Source organism: Tyto alba, unplaced genomic scaffold (genome assembly GCF_018691265.1).
Source record: "Tyto alba isolate M040663 unplaced genomic scaffold, T.alba_DEE_v4.0 Super-Scaffold_19, whole genome shotgun sequence".
NCBI lineage: Eukaryota > Metazoa > Chordata > Aves > Strigiformes > Tytonidae > Tyto > Tyto alba.
The window spans coordinates 3303493-3327586 of NW_024881281.1; the positions used below are offsets into that span (position 1 = coordinate 3303493).

At 41.0% G+C, this 24094-nt stretch overlaps 1 protein-coding gene across 9 annotated transcripts in view; it reads left to right on the plus strand.

The window, feature by feature from the left end:
• Positions 1–24094, plus strand: part of BCAS3 (BCAS3 microtubule associated cell migration factor) — a 372048-nt gene that overhangs the window by 232440 nt on the left and 115514 nt on the right. The window lies entirely within an intron of this gene.

Genomic DNA, 24094 nt, shown 5'->3' on the forward strand with positions numbered 1-24094 from the left:
CCTTCTGTTTGGATAATCTCGGCACCACTTTAAGCGTTAACAGTAAATTTATTTTTAATTAAATCTGTGCATTGAGAATAAAATGAGGCTCTTCTGCATACTAAACAGAACACATATGCCACCTCTACTTATTATCAAAAAAATCTGATAATGCTTATGAAAGTTGTAAAGGCTGTACAGTTCATTGTCTGTGTCCCATTTAACTTCAGCCCTATTAGTTAATGAGATAAAGCCAAACTGTCGTTTCTCCAGAAATGTTTGCTAAGACCATTCCCCTTTTACAGAGTACTTTTTTAATCTAGTTCAAAACATTCTTGTTTCAGCATAGCTACAGGTGACCAGGAAACGCGGGTGTGTTTAGTATGCTGAATATGTTTCCAGAGCAGTGCGTTGGGATACAGAGAAAGCGGTTTTCCTTGTCAGACGCATTGATCTGAAAGTTTAAAGTTGTTATTGTTGTAGGCTGCAATTGATTTTTTTTTTATTATGATTATTATTATTATTATTATTAGCTAGCTGATTATTTAGCTGCGGTTTTTTTTCAAGGGCTTCAGTGAAGATTCATCAGCTTGCTGTTCTGTGGGAAGAAATCCAGGTCTACAAAAAGAGTTCAGGCATGTTTTGACAGCTCAGTTCAGGAAACTTTCTGGTACCTAATGTAAGATGTGACCGAGTGGAAATGCCTTTTCACGTGTGTTTTTGTTAACCTTTTTGCTAATAAGAGCGGTATCTGAAATCGCAGAGCGGCTTCTGCTGGGGGCAGGAAGCCTCCTGCCAGTGCTGTGAATCTCATCATTTATTTTTTCTAACCGCTGCTTCCAGCTCGGGGCTGTGTGACATTAGCCCAAAGGGAAACACCGGTCCGGCGGCTTGCACTGGGCAGCTATTGTCCTATCTGTCACAGCAAGAACGCGTGAAGCTGTTTGCATAGCGTGCTAACTCTGTCAGGGTCAGTTCCAGTCTGTGGCCGCTAAAAATGAAAAACATGCCCCAGCCGGGACAAGAGCAGGGTCAACAGCTGGCAAAGGATATGGCAATCATTTATATAAATATGCTTTCTCAAGCCCGCAAAAACAAAAAACCCAAACCCAACAGCTGGGAAGGGTTGGAAGTAGCCCCAAGGCTGGTTAGTTCCCTTCCAGATGGGGAGGTTAGACCGGGGCTAGCCAGGCTGCTCCACATAGACTTCCGATTCGCATTAGAAATAAAAAGAGTGGAGGAAAGGAAAAAGGAAGAAAAGCTACAAGCATGACTGCTCTGTTTTTCACCTAACTTAATCAAATAAGTGAAGAGTTTCCGAGACGGAAGGCTTGCATTTATTGGTATTCACGCTCGGTTTTCTGTGTTTATCATGGTGTCTGATACACTCCTTAACTGTTTAAAAGGGAAGCATACGTATTATAGAGAATAGTTTATATGTAATGTCATGGTCATTTGTAGACAGATTGAAGAATCATGTGAAGATTTATGCTATGTTCATGTCTTCTGAGTATTTATATAACCAGGTCTGAAGGAAGGAGAGACAAAGAAGTTTGCTGGCCATGCCTCTCAGTTCAAATTGGCAGATGTGGTTTATTCCTATAATTTGCTTTTACCTCTAACTGTGCTCTTTACGTGTTTTTATCTGTCGAGTCAAAGAAGAATCCTAACTGTAACAACTACACAGCATGATGCAGAAAACTCTTGGTGAAAAAAAATCTTAAATGTGAGTGGTTTGCCTTTCAGAGTCCACAAATGTGGATTCAGGTTTTATGGTACAGAACAGGCCATTGCTTGCAGTGATGCATGATGCAGCAACTACAAAGTCATCACACAAATGCAGAGATCGTAGTAGAGGTGCACATTACATCAACTGAACAAATACAGACCTTCACATTCTGTGGCTTTCATCCAAACACAATTAGAAGAATGTTTTTCAGGACTGATTTACTAATGGTATCTTTTGCTGTTGAGGCAAATCTCCTATAAAAAGAATTTGTACGAAAGCAGAATGGGTTAGATTTCTCAATACAATGTTCGGTACTGTATCTGTCCTTCAGCAAGAACTCTAACCTGTAAAATGCTGAGGAACGCTGCTCATTATGTGTGCTTTGTGCATAACTCTAACAAGTGCTGTTTTGTGATGTCAATTGTACAACATCCCTTTAATTAACACAGGGTAACAGGTAAGGAAATCCTAGATCACTGAGGTCTGTTTCCAAAGTTGTCCACGAAGCTGGAAGTTCACTGGAAATTCAGAATCTGCTTTCATAAGAAAAGATCAGTTGGTTGTTTCGATTTTTTCTTTTTTTTTTTTTTTTTTTTTTAATGAAGACACTGAGTTTTTGGTTATTTACCATCTTCTGAATGAGTTTGTTCTTTTATTCAAAAGAATAGGCGTCTTCTTTCTTTTAGTATTTGTAATGTGAAACATGATACTTTCTGTCATAGGTTGAAGGTCAGCATTTTCATTTTAGTTTATTTTTGTCAAAGCTGTCTATCTACAGTTTTCCGTGGTCTGTGCTTTTCTTTAAGGCTTTCTTTAGCAGTTTGCAAGACTGGTACTTTTCTGCAGTGATTTCCATAGTCATTTTCTATTTTGCTTTATGTTGGTGTCTTCTTCAGAAGACCCAAATGAAAACCCAAACAAAACACAGGGGGAAAAAAAAAAAAAAAAAAAAAAAAAAAAGTAGGTATATTAGAACTTCTGCAATGGGGAACACTAAATCTCGAAGCTGGAGCGACGAGGCAAGCAGAAGCTTAGGCAGCCATGAGCCATTAACCATTCTGTCCTTCAGCACCACTGCCACCCACACAGCAGTGCCAGGGAAATCCTTTCACAGTCACTGATAGTGTTGCGTGATCATTAATTTTACATTATGACTTCTTTGTTTCATGCCATCCTGACCGGTGGTGTCAGTTCTTTGACAATCATGTAGTCATCACCCGAGCATCTAAGTTGAAAACTGGGACTTCACTGTTTCTTCATACTCAGGGAGAGGATTTCTGTCCTGTTTGCTGCATGTGCAGATGCATAAAATCCTACATGTATGGCTAACGCTAGATTTTTGGTTGCTTGTGCCCACATCTGCCAGTATTTGGAAAACAAATTATGGTCATACAAATTCATCTTTTGGTTCTATCAGTGATTATTTGCAGAGGCTGAAGGAGTTCCTGGATAGCTTGATGGCATTGGAGCTTTTTTAACTATGAAATCACAACCATGTTGCAAGGCAGGGAATATTTTTCAACTTCTGAACATTCGGTCAAAACTACTTACAGTTGGAGAAAAGAAGTAATGTTCATGTTAGCTGTGTGTATATATTCATGAATGCAATATTAATCTTCTGCGTTTGATTTTATCTCTCTTCCTCTTGGAAAAGACAAGTAAAACAAGGTAATTTGAAACTACCTGAACACATCCTTCCACCTTACTGTTAGGCCCTGAAGTCATAACCTCCTGACCTCAGAGGTTACAGGTCTAGTGCTTTTTATCCTCCCTGATTTCGCAGTATCTGCCCACTTCCTCCTGACATTGGAGCCTTGTTATATAAGGAAATTGGAAACACCGACTGGCCGGGCCAGGGCCAGCAATCTCCCCCAGAGATAAGGGCTGGCCCCTGCTCCAGTGCAAGAGGAGTGCTGATCTTAAATAGAAACGTGCACCGAGGGTGTCTGAGGAAGCTGAAGTGGCTTTGCAGTGGCCAGTTAGGAGTACATTTATTGAATAAATTAATCTACATTTTCACTCAGATACAATAAATGAATTACTTTTTAAAATGAAAAATATAATTTGAGACTTTTACAGCTTAAAAGAATACATATAAAAATCAGGATACTTTAGGGAGGTTCTAGTACCATAAATGTTCAACAGGATGAATAATAGAAGTACTAATAAACTGCTTGATTTCTTTTGGAGTGGCTGAATTTTTTCTCTAAACTCTTGCCTTTCTGAAATTGCGCTTATGAAGACCAGATGTCAGGGGATAATGTTAGAGATGGGTGTTTGAGCTAAGCTCTACCTGCAAGGCAGTGAGCTCGGTGGAAAAGTTCAGCATTGGAGGGAGGAAGAGAACATGGTAAGGTCAAAGCCAAGCGGTGTCATTTCTTCCAAAGATTGTTGCTCAACTTCTGTCTTGACAGAGTTAATCTACCTTCTTGTTTAGTTTCTGTGAAACAAAACTCAGTAAAATAAGAGAACTGAATGGGATCTAGGTAGTCTAAATAGGGTAAGTTTAAAGCAATAGATGATGATGGTGTATCGAGTTAAAAGACTAAAGCGTGCATGGTGTCGAAACCCAAAAGCAGTCATTAAGACATCTGCATTAAAGGATATCCGTGTTTACAAAATAATAATTCAGATATGCGTCTGTAATTTTTGTTGTCTATAAAGCTTCATATGTGTAAGAATAACACAGAGTATGGCAGTGTCACCGCTGGAAACCTTCACAAGTAACAATAATTGGAACAGATATGAGAAAAGCAAGTATTGTAAATTTGTTCCTTTACAGTCTTTGATAGAAGCAGAAAGCAAGGTCAGGGAGAATTTGAAGTATTTCGTGTACTGTTACATGAAGTAACTGGTAGGAAGCATCTGAGACTGGTAACGTCCATGGGATGTGCTTGAATAAATTCAAGTCCAGAATCCAGGTCAACTAAACTTCTCTTTCAGGGCACACAATCTACCTTACAAAACCTGAAAAAGTATGGTTGTTTTTCACTGTAACAAATCTGGCACTTTGAGGACTAAGCAGGCAAATGTGACTTGAGGCCAGTTTTCTGTCCAAGGGAAATGTGTAGCCAGGGTAAGAATGCAAGCTTCCCGTGGCAGTAATCGGCGGGCTTCTCGACAAAAGAAAAGCCACCATCTGTAACAACAGGGCTTCATGTGAATTTCTGAACTCCATCAGATTCTTTTGAAGCCTATTTCGGAACAGTTTTAGCTTCGTTGGTGACAAATAAACAAATTCCTATTCCTGCGGACTAAGATAGGGTGGGTTGGAATAAGTCCCTAAATAGCTCAGTGACAGTAGAGGCACGAGAATGTCTCAGATGCAGAAATGGAAGGAAGGGCCGTGCCTTAAACAAGAGGTGGCAAAATAATATTAGGTAGCAAGAACTTTCCTTAGAAATTTCACTAATTAAATGGTAAACACATTGTCTGTTAATTAATATCTCTGGTTCTTGGAGAACAGTTCTGAAGCACATAAAGATGGATTAAGTGAGGTAAATTTTAACTTATGTACTGGCAGTTTAAAACTTACTGTTGATTTAATCTCATTGAAGTGCTCAACAAAGCACAACTGATCCATATTACTGAACAGAACTTGAACAGGAAAGACCAAAGAAGAAGAAAAGACTGAAAAATAAACTATACAGTAGCAGACATGCTGAAAGCTTCATGTAATGAGTAAAGAAGAATTCATAAAATGAAACAGTAATTCCTTTCCAGAAGATTAACCAAATGGAAATGTTCAACACACAGGACTGGTTAATTAATAGTCAGGTCCATCATTTCACTGTAGGATTTTCCATTTAAGAAAGAGTCTCTCTTCTTAAAACTGAGATAGGTAAAATGATTGAAGTTGCACTACTGTGGTTTAATTATTTTAAGTCACTTTCAGGTTCACATAATACCAACCAAACCCTCTTGCCTCAGTGTTTTCCAGTTACTTGCCTTTAGGATAAATTTCCTCTTCCTCCCGTTACACTGATTGGTAGAGTTCTTGTTAAACATGATCATAATCATATAGAAACTCCTATTTCTATAAATAAAGTGTTGGAAGAATTGGTGCCTTGCCATGTGCATATACATACAGTTGGCCTTAATTTTTATTATTTGCTGTTAACTTAGTTGATCCTTACTAAGTCCCCTATAAATGTAGCTGCACTCATGAATTATTCTTTAGTGCTTTTCTGTATGAAATTTATACTACGAATATTTTTCCTTAGTAGTCATCCTTGGTTTTGAAGCGGCAAAACCAGTGAAAATAGTAACTTAAATGTAGCTTAAAGTCATTTCCTTCCTTCCTTCCTTTTCCTAGGAACACAGCTTCAAGCGCGCCGGCACCAGAGCGCGCTGCCCGAGCGGGGCTCGCAGCGGTGGCCGGGCACGGCTGCGCCCCTGGACCTCTGTGCTGGCCCACCGGCGGCTGCGGTGCTGCTCGGAGCAGGGCCGAGGGCTAGAAGTGCATTTAAAAGCAGCATGAGTTTCATTTGCAAAGTTTAAATCTTTAGCTGGGTTACCAACCCCGCAAAACACCAAAAAAACAAAAAAACAAAAAAACAAAAAAAAAAAAAAAAGAAAAATCTCTTAAGGTAGAATGGTTTGGTTTGGCCAATGATGAGGAGAGCCATTTGAAAAATTGTAGCCACTTTATGGATTTTTGGCCAAGACATGTGGAGTTTGGATTCAGGAGTCATTTTAACTTAAAGTTTTGCTTTATAAAGAAAGCAGCAGAGCTAGACCAAAAGAAAGGATTCATAGTACAAAACAGAAAAAAATTTGAAAGAAAAGCCTGCCCACCACAAATTGAATATTTCTTTATTCCTGTCTTTCCCTCCAATATATGGAGCAAGAAGACATTTAACTTTGGTATTAAACTTTAGTGGCTTAATGTTGTGCTGTAGTTCTTACCTACATTTAACAAGCATTGATCAAATAATTTCTTATTTATTCTCTTGCCTACCAGCTGTGCTTGTGCTAGCTATAATGTCACTTTTCTGCCACCTAAAGGAGGGAGGAGTGCCCCATGGGTTCTTCCCCAAAAAGCAAAACTGGTTTTCATCGCTGTAGACCAAGTTTTTGTCCCTAGTTCCTGATTGCGTTGTCTCATGATGTAGCGAACACTTTAAAACCTCATCATAAACTGTGATTTAAACCCCAACATTTTAATAGAGATGTAATATATAAGTGATTTGGAAGGAGTTGTTTTTTTTTTTTTTAATCATAGTTGTCCAGCATTTAGGCCCCAGTCCAGCAAAGCACTTACATACATGCTTAACTTCAAACATGCGAGGAGTTGAAGTCAAGTATGTGCTTAAGTACTTCCTTTGCTATACGCTGCCTGCCAGTGACACACCGCAGGGTGTTTGATTTCTACAGTAGCAGGTGAGTCATTTTATAAATCTCTCCATATTATGAAGTGATTTCATGACAACTTTTCAACTTGAAATAATCATTCCTGGGTTTTTTGGCGTCAGATGAATTAAACTCCCCTGTATTCATACATTGTCGTGTCTGTATTTAAAAATGTATAGTTTCACCTTCTGGCAATGCCAGTTGTCAGAGAGGCCAGATTGTTGGGGTTTTTTTCTGTGTGTGAATTTAGAGCAGCAGCAAGAACTTAAAACTCTGTCTGAGATAAAAAGGTCAGTCAGTATCAATCTGTAGGGAAATTGTTCAGAGTGCAGAGAATTTCTTGATGCTTTAACAGCTTATGTTCTGTTCGGTGAAACAAAACCAGGTATTGAGATTAATTGATGGATGAGTGTGTCAGTCCTGGCCGACCTCCTCCATTTGTGATCCTGTACATTTTCCCTGCTTTTAAAGAAATAGACATTTTTTTAAAAAAATTTAAATTCAGATGTGAAGAAGAATAAATGAGAGACAAGCCCGTGTGCGTATACGCCCTTTCACAGCTGGGGTTTTGGCAAAGTGTCATTCCTGCTGTTAAACATGGTGACCTTGCTGCCTATGATTTACTAACTGTTTTACAAACATTTCCTCACTCTGTGAGGTTTGATATGTTCTCCATCCTCAACAGCTCAACAGAGTCACTCAGCCGCTGAGCCAAACCTGCCTTTGTTTACAGCTTTTCCGGAAATTTTCACAGAGAAAAAAAACTTTCTCCTTTTCCAGTGTTTTATTTTTAAGTCAACACTTTCTATGGTTTATTTGTGCAAAGTAACAGTCGGGTACAAGGTATTGCACCGTATCCAAGTGGGAATTGCTGCCTTTCTAAAAATAAAGTGGGGGTCATGTGAACCAGTGCAGAAAAATCTAAAGATACCAAATATTACAGGACCTTTACATTTGGTGGTTCTTTTTTCCATAATATTCTGGGCCTGGATTTTTCTGAACTTTTTTTCCCACATTAGTTTCTATAATAGAACATAACGTAAAATGATGAAACACAGGAAGGAATCTTCTTTTAAACAAAATTATCAGTGTTAAAAATAACAATCCTATTTTCCCTCAGTGTGTGTCTTTTCTTGTAAGGGCTTTATTTAGTAGTCTTGCCATTAGAAATAGTCAAAGATCCCAGTAATATTTAAGCGGTGTTTTAGTTAGTTAAAGCTTAATTTTCCCAAACCTGAATTTGCCTAATGCCCCTTAAAGTCCCATAGATTTAATTTTATGGTTTGGGTAGGGAACTCAAAAATTGGGCACTTTGGAGAAGGAAATCAGACTGCTGTGGCTGTTTCTTTGCATTGAAACTTAGTGCAAATTAAAATTAGAATGGGATGGGAATGTTTTTATTAAATGTTTTCGCAGTGGAGATATGTTTCATGGAAATGTCCTTGTTCTGATGACAGTGTTTCTCAGGGTCAGGGTGGAATTTCTAGTGAAAAAGAAGAATCGAGAATAACCTGGGCTGCTTTGACAAGGGCACGCGGGGCTCCTCCGCACCCAGGCAGCCAGCGGCGCTCAGGAGTGGGCATCTCCTTCCATTCTCGCTTTCCTTTTAAAGCTTACATTCATTTAACGTGTTTATTGTTTCTGCTGAAAAAGCTGCTGGTTTTAGCAGCAGGAGAGACATACTGTGAAACAAAATACTGGCCTACAAAAAGTCCTTTTTAGCGTGCTTTATTCTAAAGTATTAGTTCTCTCTGATATTTCAGAGTAAAGAAATAAAATTAGCTGGTTTATCAACCATTTTTTTTTTTTTTTTGTAAACTTGCAGTTGAGGATAGAAGAGCTGAAGAAATTTGTAGAAGCTCATGTCTTTTGTTAGGTATACAGGTCATTAAGGACTGGGTATTAGTTTTAAATCTACTTCCAAATGAGAAACCTATACTTAGTTTTCCGTCCTGATCAGTATATTCTTTGAGCTGTGTCCCACTGCATGTGTGGTTTTGGACCTATCTGAATATTAAATGTTTTCTTTGGATTTTACATCATTGAAGTAGATTATGGGAGTAAAATTTAAATGGCTTATAAAGGCGTCGACGTTGAACTCCTGCACAACAGAAACAGATACTGTCAAAATACCTTCTTGATATGTTTGTACTTATATACTGTGGCTATATTACATATATTGCATTTTTAATCCTGTGAAATAGAAGTGAATTATACTTCTAAGTCTTCCTTTTAAATGCATTAGATTATTAATGCTGTTAAAGGAAATACCCACAAATGGAATTATTTCTGGAGGTTTTGTTTGCTTGTTTTAATCACTCAGGCGTTTGAAGTGAATTTCTGTACTGGGGTACCAAGTCAAAATGACAGACAGAACCTCGACCAAATGAAAACAACCTTTATATATCCATGAAAAAGACTGTGAAAACATTTTACGTCGAGAAATTATAATTAGTAATTTAATATTTGTTATGTAATGACAGTGTTTTAATGAAAGCTATAGGGAAATGTTTTTGAATACTATATCTCTTCAGTCTCCACACATGTATGGGATGGTGAGGGGGAAAAAAAAAGAGAAAAGAAAAGAAATCTTGAGTCTGTTACAGCCCCAGAGACGTGCAGGCTGTCGCTGTGGGAGGACTGCCGGGTCCCGGCTGCCGGGACCGGGGGGCTGCCTTGCATCCCGCACGGCACATTCCCACTCTGGAAAAAGCTATTTCCTGTTCCAGTTTTCTGTAAAGTGGTGGTGTGAAAAATTGAAGAATAAGTGACTGTTAGGCAGCACGTGTTCAGAGAGGTGGTTAGAAGGGAGCGCGTGTGGCAAACGGGTCTCGAGTTCGTCTGCCTGGGGATCAGGGACTGCGACCCCGTGTTCGACGCGTGATCTGGAATGTTGCTTGTGACTTCAGGGGGATCATGGTTAGGTCCATTGCTTTTAAGAGCGAGCCTTCACTCAAATTCTTGAGGGTATTTGATAAACTGCTGGGGTTTCTTGCTTTGTGCCTATCCTATAAGAAGGAAACCACTAAATTTTCATTTTCGAATTGTCATTTTCATTCTGGTTTTATTGCAGGTGTTGTGATTAAAACAGTGAGGACTTACTAACTTGTACTTACTAGTTTGTGATTATTTTTTTTTTTTCCTCTGAGGATCTGGGTTTTTTTCCTCTCTCTCTGAACCTACTTTTAACATGTTCTTGTGCAGTTTGGAGGTTGTGTGGCCTCATGCCAGGAAAAGCAGAGTGGACGAACCAGCACAAAGGCATGGCGTATCATGCCAGACATGCCTTGGCTGTATCTCAATTTAAATCCATAGTTCTGGTGATGTTCATCATCCCAGAAATGAAGAGAACAACACAAGCAACGTGTTTGGCCTTATTTTTGGTGAGCAAAAGAAGCTGTTGAGTAATGTCGTCTTACAAAGTAGATGTCCACAAATCAAGGAACCAGGTATGAGTCCTGACTGTAGGTGTGTTTGAGGTGATTCTGGATGAATCCTGCCTAATGGGGGAGAGGTGCAGGAAGGAGAAAGGGGAAAATTATGTATTTACTTGTCCCTTGCTGTTGAAAACACAGCAGCCCTTGAAATGTCTGGCTGCAGACTTTAGTCAGCTCACCCAGTGCTCTCAGCATGCTTGTGGTTCGAGTATATGATATAAGTAGCGTAGAGTGGTTTTGTTGCTATGGGAAAAGTGCTAAAAAAGGCTGTATCTCTTGTAGAGCTCAGATCCTTTGGGTATTTAATGTACAATTTCTGCTAAGGACACTCAGAATTATACCTCTGATTCTAAATTGCTTAAATGTTGAAACATATGGTCTTGTGTGCTGTTCACTAGGAAACAACTGTCTGTATCCAAGCTGCCAAATTCAAGTAAACTCAGACTGTAGAAATGGGGAATCTGCAGCAGCTCAGCAGAACTTTTTAAAAGTGTTTTTACCAAAAGGGAAACCTGACGTATAGAAAAATGCTAATTAAACTAGTGCCATATATCAGTAACAGATAATTAAATGTTAATAGCTGAGAAGTTTTTCAATTAAAAAAGAACTGTTTGTGTCCTCTTGATTTCTTCTGGGGGCCAGGTTCGTGTAGCTGTCATTTGTTGAGTTCTCTGCTACAGTAATCATTTTAATAAAATGCAATTATCTACATAATTAATTTCTTTGACTGCTCTGCTGTGTCCTTCTTTTGCAGAGGCCAGAATGTCAAAGATCAAGTAGACTGGGAAAAATAAAAAATTCACGTTGTGAAAGGATATAAAAAATACTTGGAATTTCAATGCATTGGCTTCTATTTATCTCAAATGTCAAGGGCAGTGTAAAATGTATTTTTAAAATGTGTTTTTGTATGGTTTGAGCCCATTCTTGGCGTAGTTGCGAATCTAGAGGGGCCATTGTTCTTTGAGAGAGTTTGAGGGGGTTTCTTTGTACAAAGTGACAAAAAGAAGACTTGGAGTACTGGGCTGCCATTGTTCCTGTGCGGCGCTGTAAAATTTGATTTGAAATTAGGACCTCAGGGCAAGCTCTTCAATAGCCAGTTTTTATTTTCTGCCAGCATTTTAATCACTCTTGGGCTTAAAGTGGATGACCAACATAATGCCTCTATGTTTAATAGAACAGTTCATATCTTGAAGGCCAGTTAACTGAATTCAGGGATCTGTCATCTGCCCAACATTAGTCTTTTCTGTTTCCTGTCTATTTATGAAGATAGCTCTCCATTCCAGCCAGCTCTCAAAGAAGAGCAACTCTTTCTTTCTTTTCTTTTTTTTTTTTTTTTTTCCCCCCTTCCCTCTGAATTTCTTCAATGTACTAACATCTCTTTTAGTGTTCTCTTAAAGGAGCCAAGCAGCGATGCTGCAGTGCAGACGTGGTGCGGATGCGAGCGCTGACTGGGGCATCAGACTGTATTAATGCAACTGCTGAATTTCACCAGATGGGGCGAGGAGGAAGGGACAGATGGAAGAATCAGATTTCACGGTGAAATGGGACAACGGGAAGGGAAAAGTGATATGTTGGTCTAAGCCCCATGCACCTCGTTGGGCTTCGCAGTGCAGAGACATGTGAGTTAGGGAAACAAGGAAAATTGGGGAAGAAAAGCTGGAGGTCTTAATGAGCTATACACCAGAATCATGTGTCATGCTTCGGAGATTTGCAGAACAGTGGTGCAATGCAGAATGTTTCAGCCCATTTGCAAGGGGAGTGGCTTGCTGTGCTTGGATTATTTGAACGCTCCGGATATGTTCATTACGTGTTCCAGGTAATTCAGGCGGCTGTTTGCTGAAGAGGTAGCAGGCTCATGGCCTGGCTGTCAGCTGCACAGCAGGCACATGGTGGAGCTCGGAGCGTTCGAGGATCTGTAGGAACCGGCCCTGTGGGCAGGCGTACACTGCTGTGCTCGTCCGAGGGAGGACAGAGAGATGCATTTCAGGTTTAAAAGTGTTTAGTAAATCTGAGCTAGGAAGTAGGTTTTACTGGTTGAGAAAGGAGCTACTCTGGGAGTTGTCACCGCTCTGGCATCGCTCAACCTGAGGCCCTTGCACCCCACTGGTGTCCTGTCCCACGCGTGCCCTCATCCCAGCACTGGCAGTGGGTCCTGCAAAGGGAGAGCGGTCCTACTGCCCGTGTCCGTGACTGGGGAGTCACACGGGAGTTTATTGGAGGGTCAAGATGGTTATAAGCAAAGGTGACTTTCCAAAACGCGGCAGCACGGTGCAAATTACACTTTTCTAAAAAAGACCTAAGGATTGGAATGGATGGTCATGAAATAATTTGGTTCGTGTACGAGCTTCATCTGCCAGCCGGCATGCCTGGTCTCTGTTGAGACTGCTGTCACGAGTGCTAATTATGATGGTGGTTGTATGTCTGATTAGGGAAGGGACTTAAACCACTAGGCTATTGCACATAGACCACTAACTAGTCATTAAATGGTAATGACTTCTGATTTGAGTTTGAACTGGTCAAAGCTGACACCAGTAGCCTAAAGTTAGAAGGGAAGATGTTTCATATCCCGTTACTAACTGTGATCTGTTACACATTGCAATTAATTCCTGGCAAACTTAAATTTGGTTTTACTTTGCCTGAAATAAAAGAACTTCAGACACAGATTATGATCTTCAGAAGTCACCTCAGCCATAATCATCTGATGCCTTTGTTGTCTTTATTTGTACGTAATCAACAGAATCTAGCTCGCGTTCAACCCTTCTCCTTGTGCAGATGCCGAAGAAAAGTGGCTCCCCAGAGCAGGAAAACTGTAAGAGGTTAACATATTCAACATCATCAAGCACAGCTTTTCATTCACTTTCAGATGGAGCTGTGTGGGTGGCTACACAATGTGGGAAACTCTTTTCATTGAAGAATCTGAATATTTTGTAAGGAAGTGAATAGTTGCAAATAATCTTTTCTGTAACACTGAAATAAAGAACAAATGAGCTATTCTCAGAAAATACTGAAGCATTATTGTCTTCAGTCATGTAACAGAGCTATACAGAAAAAAATATTCCAAACTTGACAGATTCATATCCTAATCTTTTGCTCCTTCATCAGGAGACTGTGTGATTTGTGTAGCTGATAGCAGTTAAAGCAGAATGAGTTGAAGGGGAATACATTTGCTTCAGCACTGCATGAAAGTAAGCATTTTGGGAAATACAACTCAATTTCTTAAATGGTAAATGTCAGGTAGAACTACAGTAGCCAGCCTGTGGCCCGTGGACTGGGTACGTGCTCCAAAACATGCAGCAGCCCATGCGTGCCAGCCCTTCGGCTTCCGTGGTAGGGCTGCTGCAAGCCACCCTCGTGTCCAAGGCCCCACAGCTCCTCCCCATCGTGTGTCAGAGATGACGATGTGGGTTTATGTCAAAACATTCTACACCTGTTGTTTGAATGTAAAATTTTCTTTTAGGAGGAAAAAAAAAAAAAAAAAAAAGATGAAGAGGTTGCCATATTAGAATGGCTGAATGTAACAAAAAATTGATTCTGTTTATTTTAATCATCTCTCATTTTCCTACCATCACCTGCTGGAAATGTGGTTGAGATCCTTGTGAAAAATAAAACTGAAAAAAAAAATGTAATGACTACAGGAATTTCTGTGCCATTTCCTCTATTAAAAGCAATTTTACTTTTGAGTTTTGGGCCACAACATATAGCATAGCCAAAACCAGGACAACGAAATCAGATCTTTCTAGAGAGAGAGAAAGAAAGAGAAGCCAGGTGTTGCTCCGTGCAGAGCGGCCGGCGGGTGCAGCGCGAGGCGCGGCTCTGAGAAACGTGCCTGCTCGGGACGGAGCCTCCTGCCTGCGAAGCATCCCCATCAAATCCCAGATTCCCTTTGGAAGAGTGACAGGAACGATAGGAAGGGAGAGCGAAATCTTGCTGTCGTTATTTTACCGAGGTGAAGGGAGTTTTTCCTTGACTTCTCTGTTAAACGCATTACTGCCTGCGGGGTTTTAAAGGACGGGGCTGGGCTTCAGGAGTCCCCGCGCCGTGATCCGCAGCCCTGGTTTCTTGTATTTCCATCCGTGATCCTTGGCAGTGATGCTGCAGGGCTGAAGCGGCACTTTCCCTGCGGCCCACGAATGTAAAGCACTGCAGGAATTCAGGACAGCTGCTACAGCTCTGTGTGCATCTGTAGTCCCATATAGATAAAACTTAGAGTAAGTACGAAGGATCTCCAAGGCAAGCCTGAGTAGGTCAGCATTAGCCTTAACTAAACATGATTGACTTTATCCATCTCCTGGTGTATTTCTTTCCAATCCAATCCAGTGCTTGATTTAATTTTCCTTTTATGTAAACTCAAAGATTTAGCTTCATTAGAGTGATTGCAGGGATTCACTGCATATGGCCTGTTGCTTTCTTGAGCCCTCCAGGGTTTTCCTACCAACACTTCAATCTGGTGAGGCAGGGGGGAAAATTCAAGAGGTCACTGAAAGCAGGGCATGAAAGAGCTGTCACGAAAAAGTTGCTCAGGGAGGCAATCTAGGAGGAATCCTGCGTGGAAAAATGAGCAGCAGGTTGGCTCAGGCAGGGGAGGAGAGAAGCCGGCCCCGGGCCTCTGGCCCTGATGCTGGAGCACCCGGAGCTGCTCCCGGGTCGGGACACGCTCTGCTGGGACCCGGACTAGCTGAGGTGTGTGCCTGGTTCCCTGGGCATCAGTGGATTTTTTTTTATTATTATTATTATTTTTTAATAATTAAAAGTTAGTCGTGAAGTTACTTGGAAGAGATTTTGTGAAAAACAGTATGTGCACTTGTTCCAAATTACCTGCTTTGCAGGTCCGCACAAGCATATCTTGTGCTACGTGAGCCTTTATTTGTTTTTACATTTTATAACAAGTTCAAAAACCAGCCACAATTGTTTTCAATTTGTAGGAGGTTAATACTGTATAGGCCATTTTAACCACCATTTAAAATGCATTTTCTTATCAAAAAAAAGGACTTTGGCTTTTTCCACAATATTAGAGCTATCGTATCGAAGTACTTTATTGAATATTTTATTGACCGTCTGCTTGCCCTATGCTAACCTGCCTGACATCCAAAGTTGCTCTCCCTCTGGAGATGCGATGTCAGTTCTCATTAAGCAGCTTGAGCGTGAATTTTCCCTTCGTATTTCCTGTGAATAAACGCCATCCCAGCAGGCAGACCGGGCCCCGGTGCATCACGGGCACATCCCGCTCTGGAGCCAGGCGTAGGCAGTGAGCGGATTTAAGGTGGTCTAGGCAAGGGTGTGCCATACAGCACAAGTATTTTCCCTTTGGGGCTTGCATCAGCATTTTGTATAATTTTGCTTTACGGAAATGTAAAGGTATTGAAGAGGAAAATTTCTTCCCCTGGCAAGTTAATTACTTGACTTCTCATAGAAGGAAAGCTTGAAGCAAAAGCTAAGAGGAAAGTGCATCTTCTGCTTAAATTAGGTAATCTATCCAAGAACACAGATTTCATTTAGCAGGCAGTTGCAGTTACAAGTGCATTTTAATTTTCTCAGTTCATTTTCCAAAATTTGATATCCATTATTAATATTTCATTTTGCTTTCTGTATAGCTTCCTTTTTAAATTCTATATTTTCTTTCTTTCTAAAAAAAAAAAAAAACAGAAAATTGTGTTCTGCCACCATATGGTTTTGTGGCCACTTTGCTTGCAGACTCTGCTCTTGTTGGCCATTGGTTTTGAGCGCTCTGCACTGAAGCTGACTCCCTCTCAATAATATGCCCGTGCTTTTTGTTTTGCTATGTGACATTTACTAAATAATTTTAATACGAAGTAGGTATAAATCTTCCATAATTCTGTAGTTGACGTGGTCGAAATGGTGGACAATTTCATTATGTGCACTTCTTCGTATGTAATGGTTGGTTGGCAGACTAATTGTGGTGTCTCTTAGCAAACATCCAGGGGAAGAGAAAAGAGAATTTTATTCAAAGCCATAAAATATTTTGGGCTGCTTTTCATGGTGTGTTATTTTAAAATACTGCATTTTTAAGTAGATTCTCAAAATAAGTAGAAAATGTGTTTGCCTTCAAGAAATAAGAATTCACACCAGAGCCTACCGTAGGATGGTTTTTGAATAATAACTTTACCTGAGCTCTGCTATTCTTAAAAAGCTCTCAGAAAGAAAACAAATTTGGAAGAACAGATTATGGCTTGGTGTTTTTAAGTGTGTTTTCATTGTTGTTGAATTGAAGAGATGAACAGAGTTGGTTCAAATTGCATTGCTGTGACTCCACTGTACGACAGATCTTCATTCTCAGCAATGCATCTCTAACTCAAAATCCAATAAGAAAGGGAGGAAATTTAATTTTGTTACTGTGGTTATGGAGGTCTGCAGAGAAGTGGGTCTGTGGGGTGCAGTCTTTGGGACATGTACCAGGTAGACAGCTTCGAGTTTTTAATGCCTCTTTTTTTTTTTTTTTTTTTTTTTTTTTTCCAAACTGGGTGTCAGATGTTGTAAGTTAATTTATTTTCCTATTATTTTTTGCTAATGATACTAAAACCTTTTTTAAAAGCTTTCCTAATTAATGATCTTCTTGCTCACAAACAAAAACTATATTGTCTTTGAGAAGTGCCTGAGTATTTTAAAACAACGGGCTGTTGGTAGGTTTTATTGCCTCATGAATTTAGGGTCAACACACCTATTATTTGCCAGAGTTAATTTGTGCTGGGTTATTGACTGTCTGGGTTGTTAGGGATATCTGACTCTTGTAAAAGTTACACTCATCTCAAATTGTTGTAATTTTATTCTTTGTGCTCTAGTTGCATGGTGCCACAATATTTAGCTAATAAAAGAAGGGAAACAGTTGTACAAAGGCAGGTATTTAACTTCAGGATCGTGAGACCAGGGGAAAATAAGACTGTCGTTACTCTTTATATTCCTTCTTTATAACAATGATTTGCTTTAACTTTCCTTTAGGTAAGGAGGGGGGAAAGACAGCTTTCTAAAATCATAAAACATGTAAAATTGTACAAGATACTTCAGATTTGCAGAAGTGCCTAATTAGGCTTTTCAGATGGCTCTGACTGAGTTCAGTGATTGTCTACCAAGGTAGAGTTAGGCCAGCTGCAACAAGCTCAGCACACTGGAATAATGTGGCTAAGAGGAATGCCCCATAGAAAAACTGAAGAGCATAATTTCATGTAACACTCACTGTATGTCAAGGTGAAAATATACCCCCTTGGACTCTCCAAACTGAAAGCACAGTGGATAGTAAAAGTAGCAGTTGGTTTTGAAAATTTCAAAAGAAGCCATCCCTTGTGTGTTTGCAATTCAGAAATAGATTGCAGTCCTGGAGATTCATTATTTCTTCCGTTCTTCCAAGTGTCTGCTTCTATCACAAATGTGAGCCATGTGTCCTTGTGGGGTAAAATGCTGGCTGACCTAAAACATAGTCCTTTTCTATAAACCAGCATTCGAATACGCAATGGCCAGCTAAAGTCTTGCCGTGTCATGCCGTCCGAACTTCAGTCGATAAGCAGGTCCTCAGCAGAATCCAAATTTGCACCAATAAGTCATGGTCTGTAATGTGGGCACTGGAAAATACCCAATTATTCTGCAGGGCATACTGGGAAATGGTATGTTTTTGTGTAGGAAATTCAGAAGAGTGGTGAGCTCGATCATGTTGTCCCAGAATTTCCCTGGTCAGATTTTTGTATATGCCCAAATACATTATTAGTACTTTGGGTGAAAGTAATGCACTTCTGGAAATAACCTTTGCCTCATTCTGGGCCGATAAACAGTTAAAAATTATTCCTAGGCATGCTGGATCTTCTGCAAATCCAGGGTACATTTGACAGCAACTTGTTCTGAAAGACAGTTAGTACAGTCACTTCATATTAAAAAGTAGACGGATATTCTGACCTCTAAACCCAGGACTGCTGAGCAGATGACAGTCTAATTCTTTGCTTCATTTCCAACGAGCTCTGTCTTTTGGCTCTCTGCAGTGGATATTTATTGCATAAAAAGGGGGAAGCATCTGATACTGGTTTAAGACGATGAGTCTAGGAGTTCCACTGACTGCCATAGCAATAGCAATTCTGAGGACAGTATCTAAGAAACCAAAGTATCTATGATTATCTTGCATTTAGCCGAGATGCACATGATCTCTGTCATGGTTGCTTTATAAATAACTACCCCAATCCTTCCCGAATTATTTTTACCAGGTTTTAGTGGGTGTATAGCTTTTAAAACTGGAAAACCAAAAGCTGGCTCTGTTCATTTTCTCATGAAATTGTAGCCAGAGCAGTAGATTCATAGCTAAGTGCTTACTCACTGGCTACTGTATTATAAATAACTCTTCACCTTGGCCCTGTTTCTCCAGCCATTATTCACTGTGAGTAGTACTTACTCATGAGCACAGAGTAGCAGAGAAGTAAATGATTCTGCTATCATTACTCACAGTTTTAGTACCCTGGCACACCAGGAGGTCTGCTTTCAAACAAGGCACCACTCTCCTGGAGGAGGAGTAGCAAATTTTCTCACCTGATAGGACGCTCTTTGCAAAAACTACCCCAAGGAATGGCTACTCAGTCAGTGCTTTCAAAAAATCAAAGCAGAGAAAAGTGGGGAGAAACTGGAGGTTTACATGTGGGATATTTGGAAGTGTACATGCCTAAAAGTGTTGTTAAGGTTTATCCTTGGGCTTTTGTCAGAAGTGCAAAGCTGGGGAGCAGATCACAAGCACTGATGGGAGGGCTGTCACCTTCCTCCCGCTTTCTCCTTGCCGTTATGCTGTTTTGCTTTCAAAGTGTAAATTACCTTAAAGGTTCAAAGCTTTTGGGAAAGATTCCAGACCAAAGGTCGTCATTTCTGGGTGGTTTATTGGCTGTCGTGTGTTTGCCCACGTCTCTAGTGTTTACCAGCTGAGGGAGATTATGAAATTTTGATGTAGGAATTAGGTTGTTGCTCATCTTGTACCTTCTTGCTCATATTATTGACAGTACCACTGAACTGCTTGAGGCAGATAGCATCTCAGTGATCACTGTGCTATTTCAGCTCTCCACCGCTGACAACATCAGAAGTGTTTTAACAGGGTTTTAATGGGCAGCCTCTGTAGCTCCTTGGAGGCTTGCAAATAGCTGCTGTGAAAAACCTTTTCTGCCGCTCTGAGCTGACGTGCCCTCCTTTTCTCATCCAGCTGCTGCTTGTTTACGTGGCTGCAGCGCTGTTCACAAGCACTTCTTATTTGGGCCGGGCACTGTGGAGATGGTGCAAGTTAAGTTCCTGCACCTTTTGGGTGAGCTGTGAAGAATAACAACGTGGTTGTGAAACCGCTGGGAAGAGCGGCGCGATGAGACGGCGACCCAGACTCTGTTCAGAAATCCCCTCTGCTCGCTCCTTCAGTGAGTGATCGTACAAGTTGCACTACTGTACAATACAGAGCTTGCTTCTGTGTTTGGTCGCTCACGACGTGTTTCTGATGATACCCCAGAGCGAGGCCTAATGATTTTGAAGGAAACAACCTTTATTTTTTTAGCAGAAAACGAAAGAAGAAGGATAAAATAAATCACTGTTTCTCAAGACAAAGCGTTAATTTGATAGCTGAGTGGTTGCCTTGCTCTGCTTGTTACCAGAAATGAGGCTCTGAGCACAGCTTTCTTTGGACGACGTAAAAGCTTTCTCCTCCCCGTTTTGCTTAATATAACTATAATGTGCCCTTTATCACACTTCAGCTTGAGTAATCCCAGTTTAGAAATAGTGCATAATACCCATGGGAAAAAGCACTAGAAACGTACATTATAAAAAACATACAGATGAAGCTCAAAAGATCCACTGACATGTAAATTTAATTTTAAAATTATAGGTTTTCAATGAGGGCTTGTGTCTTCAATTTACCAGTTTCCATGACTTTTTCAGAAAGTGTTTCTTTTTGCATTCTTGGTGGAAAACACGCTGAGGGATATTACAGTCCCCCAGAAAAGTATCTATTCTGTCACAGAAAAAAAAAAAAAAAATACCCAAAATATGTACACTCAAACTAAGTAAGAAAAATATCCACTTTCCTGTTTTGTTTTCTTTCCATCCTCTTTCACGAAAGTTAAACTTCCCAGTAACCAGCACTGCATGAAAACGCATGTCCTAACTGTGTGAATAAGCCGCCTTTTCATTGCATGTGCAATTTTAAGGTATTTCAGTTCTTTCTACAAAAGACGTGCGAGATTGGATAAAAGAAGTAAAATGGCAAGTGGGCAAGCAGAAGAAGAGCCAAGGGCCAGTGGAAGAGGCAGCCTGTAAATATAAATAGGGCTCATTATGTAAAGCGTCGCTGTTCAAGGATTCTGGCTTAAGTAAGAGAATCCCAAAGTCTTCTTGAAAATCTTAGGAATCGCTCCATCTACTGCATGTTTAAAGGAAGAAATCCCCAGCAAGGAATCCCCACCTTCCCTGGCGGGATTTCCCGGGGCTGGGAGCGCCCGGCGGAGCGGCCCCGGGGTTGGGGCCGTCGCAGCTGGCGATTGCGGGGAAATGCACAAACGTGCTAAATCCAGAGATTCTCCTCCACGTCCTCGGTCTGAAATCCGAAGTGAAAAGTCAAACTTGAATCGCTGGGCTACTAAAACTTAAAAGGAAAATCGACAGATCTTTGAAACTTGCCAGGATTAAATGCTTTTCTTAACTCTGTTCATCTATCTGTTCTGCTTTCAGCAAACCCGAGCACAAGCTGAACTACTTAAGTATCAATATATTATAAAAGCTACTTCTGCTTAATACCCATTATTTCAGTTTTTAATGCAGTAAAGGCAATGGCTTTTGTGGTGTTTTATTAAGTCCAAAGCAGCTGTTCAAAGGACCAAATCCTTAGGTGAAAGGAGAGAGAAAAACCTCTTTTTCATGGAATTTCAGCCCGTCGGTACGTGGAGGAGCCATTAAGAGCAGAGCTCTGGCTTTCACGCTTTTTTCTGCCTTCAAGCTTGTGGGTTCTGCTGTGAGTTGCAGCACTGAAAACCACTGTGGTTTTCATTTCTCTAACTTAATTAATAAAAATAATTCATCAGTAGCTGATGTCTTTCAGAGTGGTTTTCCCTGAGTCAGCTTACTGGGGAAGAGGTTCATGATAAATTATAATTAGCAAAAAAAAAAAAAAAAAAAAATAGTCAGAATAAAACTTCTGATGTGGTGGACTTCCCTTAACGTACTGTCTCAGCCTAGTTTATTTGAAGAAACTTGTAGCCAAAATGCTGTAAACTAGTTTATATACTTTAACTGCTTTTTTTCGTTTTATACATCGGACAAAGCGCTTCATGAGCAAGACCAGAACTTGCCTGGGGATTATCTGTTTGAAATTCCAGAAGTTATTATCAAAACAGCAGTTCCTAAGATGTGCTAACCTCGTATTTGGAGTTACAGAATTAGCAGTATTTGTTTGACAGCACACTTTCTGTGGGAGAGCTTTCTAATGGGCCGTACGCTCACGTGAGGTTTTCCAGGCTGCATACATCCTGCCCCTGTGCAGCTTACGCCACCCCTGGGTTAGGTACCTACATACCTGCTCCTTAATGCCCCGAGACAGTCGTCTCCCAGCGGCCTCGTGTACCCGGCGTGTCACCAGCTGCAGAGCTGTTACCAAGCCCTGGGCGTGCTGGTCCCCGCGCTGCTCCTCCCCTCCCCACCTCGCCTCCCGCGGCCGCGGCGCGCTCCGAGGCGGTGCTGATGCTGTGCTGCTCCTTGCTGCTGGGCTTCAGCTTGATTAAGGGAAAAAAAAAAAAAAAAAAAAAAAAAAAAAAGAAAAGGGAGAGGGTGCTGATTCCAGTTTCTCATTATGCGTGGTGTTTGTCACCTTTGTTGGTCCGGTCGACGCTTTGAAGTTAGTCTTGCGTTAGTGTTGTGCCTTAGGCGACATTGTTTATCACTTCCCTGTTCGTGTTATTTCACTTGCTTTTATGTTCACTTCTATTTTGTAGTTTTGTTCTGCCAATTTGGGTATAATTGTATGAAACTTTGCTTTTGGTTGTCTCCTGTAACTTTATCTTACAGGAGCCATCCTCTCCCACGCAGAAAGACACTCGTGTAAATAAAAGGCATTGGACTAGCCTTGTTATTACAGAGTTTTCCGTTAACAAAAATGAAACATTTTTAATCTTGTTTCTTAACGTGTCGTAAACAAGGCCAAAACCAATTGGAGATCAGAGCCATGTTCATTCTGAAGGGTGAATCTCACGTAGTTCCACATCTGCATCCGGGTGCATTAGGTGATTTCAGTAGGTATGTAACGACCTGCCCATCCGCGCGGGTTTGGGCGGCAGCAAGATCCATACGGAGGGATTTAAAGTATGGCTGCATCGCTACAGCTTTCTGTTTCTTTAACATCATGGAACAGAAAAGAGTGTTCGATGGCACAGCTTATGTCACTACTTGAATTCTTTTTGCCTCCTTTCCTTTATTTCCACTTAGCTCTTGAGTGGCTCCCCCAAGCCCTCACACCCAGCTCTGCCCTTTCCCTCCGAGATCGGAAGGCGGTGGGGGAGGACGGGGACGGCTGGTGCTGCTCTGCGGGGCTCAGCAGAAGATTCCAGCTGCCAGTTGCTGGTCCCTTTTTCTCTGGCCTGATGGTTGTAGATGTAAAACAAATATATTTTATCCTGCCTATCTAAGGACAGGCAAGGTACTGCAGAGCCAACAAAGGGCACTTCTTTGCATCGGGGTTGAAGAGTTTCCCTACAACTAGACCCTATGTGTAACGCTAATTCACCTGAAATAATTTCTAAAATTTCCTTACATAGCATGTGCTTCTTCAGCAAACGTAAGCTGCAAGGTCTTAATTAAAAAGAAAAAAAACAAACCAAAAAAACAAACAAACAAACAAACAAAAAAAGTCTCTGATGCTTCCCTGCGGGGTCCCGTGCATTAGTTGTGAGATTCACGTGCTGTCCTGGAGCATCTCCAGCATTCGCCGTGCGGGGCGTGGGGCATCGCCTGTGGTGCAGGGAGCCCAGGCAACGGCCACGCTGCGACAGGACAAAGCTGAGACGCCGGTTCGTGCTTTGCAGTATCCGTTTGTATTGATGGCCTGATTCTGAAGGGTATCAAATGTATAAAATATGTATGTTTCAATGATGTATTTGAATCTTAAAGTCACTCCACTGTTAATGTGCTTTTAAGAGTTTTCTTGACGATGTGCTTAGGTAGGAACAAGTTGGGCTTGTAGAAATGTGTAGGGAAGTCAAAATTTAGGATGCCAGGTGGGCTCGAGCTTCTTCAGGCGGGTTTTGCAGCAGGAGGAGGCAGGGCTGGAGCGTGGCTGCCTTCTGCCCCTGCCCCTCCATGGCCGTGGCAACTTCCCCACCAGTTATTTTGCCTCTGACTAGAGCTAGCCCTGGGGCAGTCAGGTATAGAATATAGATGTTAGTAGATACTTGATTAATGGCTTTGATTTCTGGCTTTGGCAGAGGAGAGCTTGTGCCTGCTCACGGGGGAGCCTCTGCCATTGCTGCGTATTCTTCGGTGACTGGAGATAAGGCAACTCATCTTGCACATATTTGAAGTCACATGCTGCAGAGGTTTTTAGGCAAATTTTGTTTAAGTAACTGTCAGATGAAAACTATCAAAGCTCAGTTTTGTT